Raw genomic sequence first — 8,362 nt, 5'->3', positions numbered from 1 at the left:
CCACCACAAAATGTTCTACTGTGTCTGTACCAGCCAGGATGAGAGTTAGAGTTAGAGAGAGAGAGAGAGAGAGAGAGAGAGAGAGAGAGAGAGAGAGAGAGAGAGAGAGAGAGAGAGAGAGAGAGAGAGAGAGAGAGAGAGAGAGAGAGAGAGAGAGAGAGAGAGAGAGAGAGAGAGAGAGAGAGAGAGAGAGAGAGAGAGAGAGAGAGAGAGAGAGAGAGAGAGAGAGAGAACAGTATGTTGATGTCAAGGCTGATGTCTCTTAACTGTAATACTGGTGTTATTAGCTGTTAATTACATGCAATTTTTTATAATGCTTATGATGATACAGTCTTACAACATTAAAAGCATTGTGTGCATTCAGATTTGCAGTGTTGAACTATTAATCCATGGTATTAGAATAGGCATCAAGCAAGCAATAAGAAAAATGTGACATGTATGCCATGTGTCAAAGAGACAGTAATCTCAAAGTATTACTGGTGCATGTCCCCGGGCCCGGAGGAGTAGGGTTTGCTTGCGACCAGTGGTAACCAGTGGTAGGAACCTGGAATTTCTGCAGTCACCATAGCGATGAGATGACAGACAGGGTTTAGGAATTATCATGCAGATTACAGGGGCAGACTTTACTGCAAAGTTAGCCACCCTGTGTTTTATGTCAGACAGAGAGGAACAGAAAGTGCACAGTGTCTCCAAAAGCACTTGTGTGGGGACTGTTGGGGCATAACAACTGCTTGGACCATCAAACACACATGCCGGTTGGGTTTCACTGAAAATGTACAGCACCACTATCTTATTTTTCCCAACACTAAATATAAGGTGGGCAAGATCAAATGCTTCCTGGGGTTAAAGTTCTGATTTACGCGAAATACTGTGACTCTCGGAGCCTGACGATATCCCTGCTGTGCAACATGAAAAAAGCTCTTTCTGAAACCTGCATCCTTCCTTTACTTAGTTGTTGTGATCTTGTGTAGGAAATACAAAATGGCACTTGGAAAACTCCCTGTGGTTAGAAAGAGACCAAACTACCAGGTCTTGGGTTTTTGGAAGGCACATGTACATACAGATCAAAATTCCTGCTTTTGGAAGGACAGAGAAGTGATAGAGTTTGGGATGTAAAGTGTGTATGAAGTGATGGAGTGGATGCCTCCACTAAGACAGAGGGGAGCTTGGGGCTGGTATTTCAGTGATCCCTACCAGTCTAATTTGTTTCTCTGGGCGTCTGATTAGCCCTTGAATTGCAGCGATTACCAGAGGTGCTCTCATGTTTTCTCAGCTGACAGCCGAGTCACTCTGCTGCAGGCAAGCAATTAGGTCTGTTTGCTTTTAATAGACAAAGTATGGACTGGCATCTATAGACGTAGTTACAGGCGTTACTGGGTATCCTGAGATGATATCTGGTAATCGAGGTAACGAAGAGAAGAATGTATCTGGGACATTGGTTAAGTATGACTGACTGAAATAGTTGTCGGTTGTCACTGGAACCTTCCTTTTTATGCTCTTATAACGCTGAGCCATTAGTGCTTTTTGAGGTCGGTTCGGTTTTGGTTAGATTATTAAAAAATAATCACGGATTTCGGGTTTAGATTATTTTTGCGTTATGAAATAATGACATTAAAATGATTTTTGAGCTTTTTAATAGAAATTCCAAAGCCATAAATAGTGAACATTAAATTGCCAAAACATTTAAAACATCCCATTGTTTCTGTCAGGTCCACATTGGGCAGACATCAACAGAAAAAGAGGAAATTACTAAGAAAAAATTAGTTTTTATTTTATTAATTTATAATTTTTCCTTCATTAAAGTCATCATCTCATCTCTGGGTCTAGGCCGTAACAGCCATACAGCTATGTTTGACTCATCCTATTTAGCCAGGCTAGTAGCTAGCTAGAAGCTGCCTAAGTATGCAGCAGAGCTGTCTGACAAAATGTATTTACTAGTTCCTATTTAGCTAGGCTAGTTCAACGTAGATAAGGCATACTTTCAAGACTGCTTAATACCAACTACTACAAGGCCCTTTCCAGTTTCAGCATGACAATCCTCCTGTGCACAAAGCGAGGTCCATACAGAAATGGTTTGTCAAAATTGGTGTGGACGACCTTGACTGGCCTGCACAGAGCCCTGACCTCAACCCCATTGAACACCTTTGGGATTAATTGGAATGCCGACTGCGAGCCAGGCCTAATCGGCCAGCATCAGTGCCCGACCTCACTAATGCTCTTGTGGCTGAATGGAAATCAAGTCACTGCAGCAATGTTCCAACATCTAGTGGAAAGCCTTCCCAGAAGAGTGGAGGCTGTTATAACAGCAAAGGTGGATCAACTCAATATTAACGCCCATGATTTTGGAATGAGATGTTCGACGAGCAGGTGTCCACATACTTTTGGTCATGTAGTGTAATTCTTGACTTGATTTCTCATGAATGATTTGATTTCTCTGGAGAAACACATTAAGCTAAAAAAAGGAAAATAACTTAATGGAATTCAAGTAATTGAACCGATGTGATCAATTAGTTGTTTAATAACCTGAAAAAATACGAAATTTAGTCACTAGCTCTTATGTTCATCCCAATTTGCTTCTCCCTATTTCATCACATTGAAGGTATTACTCGACCCCCAACAAGCAGCTGACAGATAGTAGTCATAACAGGCTTTCAACGGACACAAAGGCAGAGAGGGTGCAGGGATTTCAAAGCCGTCAGTACTTTGCGCTGATACAAATGGTGAAGAAAATTGCCATGAAAGTTCTTATTTTAACAGCAGAAGGAAATCTCCTTTCACCTAAGATGTCCCAAAACAGTCGTAGACTCTCAGCATTTTTTATATTTTTTATATATTTTTTTATATACATATTTTTTTCTTAGGGGATAGATCAGCTTTAATATTGCAGATATATTGTAGCTTCCATCAATGTAATTGGCTGCATCACTTCCAATCCCCCATATATTTTTTGGCAAATATATACACACTACCATTCAAAAGTTTGGGGTCACTTAGAAATGTCCTTGTTTTTGAAAGAAAAGCTTATTTTTTGTCCATTAAAATAACATCAAATTGATCAGAAATACAGTGTGGACATTGTTAATGTTGTAAATGACTATTGTAGCTGGAAACGGCAGATTTTTTATGGAATATCTACATAGGCGTACAGAGGCCCATTATCAGCAACCATCACTCCTGTGTCCCAATGGCACGTTGTGTTAGCTAATCCAAGTTTATCATTTTAAAAGGCTAATTGATCATTAGAAAACCCTTTTGCAATTATGTTAGTACAGCTGAAAACTGTTGTGCTGATTAAAGAAGCCACTCCTCTTTCTATTCTGCTTAGAGACAGTTTGCACTGTTCTGTGAAAGGAGTACTACACAGAATTGTACGAGATATGCAGTTTCTTGGCAATTTCTCGCATGGAATAGCCTTCATTTCTTAGAACAAGAATAGACTGACAAGTTTCAGGAGAAAGGGCTTTGTTTCTGGCCATTTTGAGTCTGTAATCGAACCCACAAATGCTGATGCACCAGATATTCAACTAGTATAAAAAAGGCCAGTTTTATTGCTTCTTTATCAGAACAACAGCTTTCAACTGATCAATTCGATGTTATTTTAATGGACAAAAAATGTGCTTTTCTTTCAAAAACAAGGACATTTCTAAGTGACCCCATACTTTTGAACGGTAGTGTATATATACATATATATATACATACACATATACATCAATACACATACATACATACCTACATATAAATACACATACATACATGTCTTTAAAAATACATATATTTCCTTTATTACCCTCCAACCTACCACCCCTCCCCCAATTGGAGCAAACTAGTGAACAACAACGCTTAAGATCTCAGCATTAGTAAAAACTCAGAGAGGTATGTATGCTCCACTAGTCTTTCAGGAACCTTCTCCTACTGAATTTGTCTGAGCATGCACCAAGGAGAGGACAAAAATCTGATGTTCATAGGAGCCAAAAGGTATATACCACTGTGTTTGTTTTGGAATGTTTTTGAGCTTGCTATAGTTGTATTATCATTATTTGCAAGTTAGATCATCAGCACCATCCCAACCATTTCACATAACATAGCGTGGTGCCTTGTATTATCTCGTGTCGACAGAAATAACAATATGCGATGCACAATTCCCATTACTACTGAGCTAATGATCATAGTGCCTTAGTATAGTCTTAAAACTGCAATATGTCACTTTTTGGGCGACCCACCAAATTCACATAGAAATGTGAGTTATAGATCTATTTCTGCATTGTCCATCTTTAAGGGAGATATTGTCTCAATGTAATCAGGCCTATCAAGTTAGTCACTCTTGAATAATGCCAAGGTCACCTAACTACCACGACCCTGAAATCAATCTGTCTCCTCCTGCTCCATATTGCACCTCTATTGTACATTTACATTTACATTTAAGTCATTTAGCAGACGCTCTTATCCAGAGCGACTTACAAATTGGACCTTCAGCTGCCTTGAGGGTCACTTTAGTGTGGACTGACTGGACAGGCCTTTCATAAGACCCGTGTCAGGAGTTGGATAGAGAGAGAGAGAGAAGTGAGAGAGAGTGATGGGGTGGAAACTGTCCAGAGGGGCATCAAAGCGGTTCCTCATTTTCTCCTTGAGGTCGCTGCACTTGTGGACCCGAGGGAGGTAGCCATCACGCCACGGAGCCCTGACAGGCCCGCTTCCTGCTCAGTCATTCCAGCTCCTGAGTGATGGCTGGGGTGGAACATCGATTGCCATGTTCCACAACTTAGCCCAGATCCTCACGCTAGCAGACGTTGTCTTGGGGTTGCTCTAGGGAAGGATCTTGTAACTTTGTCAGAGACAGTATCTTTTCAGGTTTGAAGTAACAGGGTTACTCTGAATCTTGCAAGTACGCTAATGCATCCAATATTAATGAGACTGTCTTTCTCTCACAGCACACGGAGGATATCTGAAGGCAGACGTCAACAACATGAACAGGGTAATAGCTCGAAGGAAAGTAATGGAAACTTTCAGGAAACCTAGGTTAAGATACCTACCGTATATTTCCAAATAAAATTCTGTCCACAACCTACTGTGTACACGTATCACATGTAATCTCATAAACATTGTTTTCCTCTATTCATAAATGTTGGGAAGGCATTTGTTCCACTAAGGTCTCATCCTTTCTCAGAGGACCCTAAACTCTACTGGATGTCTGATCCTAACTCGGATGTATAGGAGCTTTGATGAAAACAAATCCCACCCAAAGGCCTCTTTGTTATTGTCATACTGTCCTGCCAAATAGCTGCTATTACTACGCTGGAAAACGCTCTGGCCAGTACTTTTCCCCCAATGTTGTCTACAGCACATCTAGGAGTGTTCTTTCCAGCCTTAGCAGTTACTTATTGTGTTGTAATGTTTGCTTTAATGGAGCAAAGGCACCTACGTCACACTGACCTGGCAAGAATTAACATACAGTAGTTGCCACTTCATTTCTGCAAATTTTCCAACTTGTAATTGTGAACATGCAATTAGACTCCAATCCCTTTGGCAAGCTGCATCTTCATAGAAACTCAATGACCTGCACTTAAATGATTAGAGATCCATTCAAAATATTCAGTGATAGATCTTCAAGGTGTTTGGAACCAGAAATGAAACAAAAACTTGGAAAAACCTGGAGGAGATGCATTGCATCATACCCAAAAGTACTTTCACAGCTTGCACTAGGGCTAAGCCTCCATGCAGACAGTGAGAGAAAAACACACAAAAAAAAAGCAGACTGTTCGGGAGTATCCATATTCTTTCTGTGAACTACCGAGCTGCATGCTTGGTGAGACACAGGAGATGAGGAGTTTCAGCCGGCTTGTTTTTTTTTCTTGTGATGAGGCAGTGGCACCTCTAGGAGGTCAATCTGTTAAAGAGCCCACTGGCTGGTTTAGGGGCAGGTGCTACACGACCAATGCCCCGGGGCTCTCTGGTTTATGTCTTTTGGCTGCACCTCAAGGAGGCATAGTGTTCCTCTGCTCTCGTATTCCCAGACTGTCTGAACTGCCTCCAGCTCACTGTTGTGACGTGCCGGCTAACATGCAAGGATTTCTGGCTGGCTGGACCCGAGGCAGGAGACAGTAGACCGGCTTACAGTCAAACCTATTGTAGCAGGTCTGCGTGACCGTGCTAGCCATTTGAGCCGAAGGCCAGGTCAATAAAGAAACTCGGCTCCTACGCTCAGCTTCCTCCTCTGTTTTATTGGCCTCGCCTGGCCAAAGGCACATCGCAGGGGGAGGGGGCAGGGAGGGGAGGTGGAAAGAGGGGTGGGGGCAGGGAGGGAGCAGGGAGGTGGAGGGAGGGGAGGGGACAGGGAGGGTAGGTGGCGGGAGGGGGCAGGGAAGGGTGGGGGCAGGGCGGGGAGGGGACAGGAAGGGGAGGGGACAGGGAGGGGGCTGCAGGTGTCATAGATGATAGAGTTTAGTGTCGGAAGTGCCGGGTGCTTCCATTCCTCCCACCTGTTCTGCCTGCTTCGACTGAACCGAGTCAATTAGAGCTGCATCAGACTGATAGAAAACAGAACACACACACACACACACACACACACACACACAGAAACACAGTGTCTCGTATAACTAACATTGTGGGGACATACAATTCAGTCCCACTCAAAATCCTATTTTCCCTAACCCCTAACCCTAACCCTAATTCTAACCCTAACCCTAATTCTAACCTTAATTCATAAACCCCTAGAAATAGCATTTGACCTTGTGGGGACTAACAAAATGTCCCTAGTTAAACACCCCCCCCCCCCACACACACACTCTGCTGTGAACAGTGAGAGATAGCAGCCAACAGGCTGATTAACTGGAAGCAGAGATTCTCAGACTGCTCTGTTTATTTTACTCTATAGTTCTTCAGCTCCTTTAGGCTGATATGTTTTTCACCTGGCCATTACCATGTGTTGACGGAGAGATGACCTGCTCATAGACAAATATTTCATTGTCTTATGAGACTCATTCACAGACTAAATTAAACAATGAAGAACACAGCAGAAGAAAGCACAACAATATCAAACTTTCCATCAATTTGCACACTTGGCATTTAACATATGGTGTAACTAAAGGGTCAATATGTGAGTAAGTAATTTGAACAGAAAATGGAAACGTTCCTTTATTTTCCAGTTACCAACTGTGTAGTTACATTCTGGTTATCAAAGTTTATGGAGTAACTATAAGGCATAAGGGTACAATGTTAATAAGTGCAACCAAAAACTCTTACCAGTAAACATCAACTCTTACAGATGGCTTTCATTTAGCAAGGCACATCTTGACCATCCACAGTGCTATTGGTTACGAATCACAATCCAAGCGGGCCAAACCAAGATCTAAATAAGTCAACTGGGGTCTGGGCACACAGTGCAGTCTGTAGCCAAAGGGCATGACCAAACAAAAGTAGGCCCAAACCATGAAACCAGGATCTGGTGCTGAAACAGCACTTCTCATCAGACTGCGGTTCTCAAAATAAACGTTGTCCAATGATCTCACTTAGTGTAATTGAATCATTCGGCTCTGTTCTTTAGATATGTCATCTAAGTTCTCATTAATGATGGTAATGATATATGATAAGTGGTAGGGTATGTTTTCATTTCATTTTCCCTCAGGGTTTGTTTCATAAATCTTGATTGGCTGGGTTAGATTAAAGCTTGGTTGGCCACTTTGGGACTGACCGAAAAAGCTATCTATAGGCAACTGGTCATACAGATTACAATGTACAATCCTACAGTAATAACACAGGGAACATATAGACGTCCAAAGGAGATGAGGCTAGATGAAGTCTATACACCTATGTACAGTGCATTCGGAAAGTATTCAGACCCCTTCCCCTTTTCCACATTTTGTTACGTTACAGCCTTATTCTAAAATGGACTAAATAAAAATGAATCCTCATAAATCTACACACAATACACCATAACGACAAAGTGAAAACAGAAATACCTTATTTACAAAAGTATTCAGACCCTTTGCTATGAGGCTCGAAATTGAGCTCAGGTGCGTCTTGTTTCCATTGATCATCCTTGAGATTTTCCTACAACTTGACTGGAGTCCACCTCTGGTAAATTAAATTGATTAGAAATTATTTAGAAAGGCACACATCTGTCTATACCAGGTCCCACAGTTGACAGTGCATGTTTGAGCAAAAACCAATCCAGAAGTAATTGTCCGAAGAGCTCAGAGACAGGATTATGTTGAGGCACAGATCTGGAGAAGGGTACCAAAACATTTCTGCAGCATTGAAGGTCCCCAACAACACAGTGGCCTCCATAATTCTTAAATTGAAGAAGTTTGGAACCACCAAAGCTGGCAACCTGGCCAAACTGTGCAATCGGGGGAGACGGGCCTTG

Source organism: Salvelinus alpinus, chromosome 32, assembly GCF_045679555.1.
Source record: "Salvelinus alpinus chromosome 32, SLU_Salpinus.1, whole genome shotgun sequence".
In the NCBI taxonomy this organism is placed as follows: domain Eukaryota; kingdom Metazoa; phylum Chordata; class Actinopteri; order Salmoniformes; family Salmonidae; genus Salvelinus; species Salvelinus alpinus.
This window is presented reverse-complemented; position numbering follows the sequence as displayed.